The following is a 794-nucleotide window of genomic DNA, read 5'->3' as shown; positions in this document are numbered from 1 at the left end:
ACATTTTCCCATGCTGAAGAGAATGTGTTCATTTCTCTATCTATCTTGACAAGAGATAGTGAGACCTTGTCATCTCTGCGTGTCCTGACTCAGCCCAGGACGAGACTCAAGACCCAATCCCACATCTTTTTGAAGAGAACTGGGTAAACCTTGGGCTTCCACCTGTGGCATTTCTGAATCATTCTGACGTTGGCCTTTCTTTCTCAAAGTCTTATCACTCTGGAATCTGAAGCCAATTCAACCCTGCAGCCTCATTTTATCAGATAACCAGTGTATTAGTTACCTACTGCTGTGTAACAAAAGGCCCCAAAACTTAGTGACTTAAAGCAATAAACATTTGTTCTCTCTCAGTCTTTGAGACAGGCATGGCTCAGCTGGGTGGTTCTGTCTCAGAGTCAGCCTATCTTGTCGGCGGGGGCTGCCATCAGCTAGAGGCTCACCTGAGGGTCTGCCTCCAGGCTCACTCACGGGCTTCTCCACAAGCTGCCTAAGTATCCTTGTGACACAGCAGCTGACTTCTCCCAGAGCGAGTGATGAGAGGGAAACCAAGATGGAGGCCACAGTTTTTTTAAGTTAATCTTGGAAGTGACAAGCCATCGTGTCCACCTTATTCTATTGGTCACACGAACTGGTACAGCATGGGAGGTACTGCACGAGGGAGTGACTACCAGGAGGTAGGGATCACGGGGGGGAGGAGGGGGCATCTTGGAAGCTGGCTACCATATCCAACTTGATCCCCATGTCTACTTCTTAGGGACACCTGACTATTAGCAAAATCCAGGTAAATACAGTCT

The sequence above is a fragment of the Pteropus vampyrus genome, unplaced genomic scaffold (assembly GCF_000151845.1).
Source record: "Pteropus vampyrus isolate Shadow unplaced genomic scaffold, Pvam_2.0 Scaffold8005, whole genome shotgun sequence".
In the NCBI taxonomy this organism is placed as follows: domain Eukaryota; kingdom Metazoa; phylum Chordata; class Mammalia; order Chiroptera; family Pteropodidae; genus Pteropus; species Pteropus vampyrus.
The sequence above is the reverse complement of the archived record's forward strand: the minus strand, read 5'-3'. Positions refer to the sequence as shown.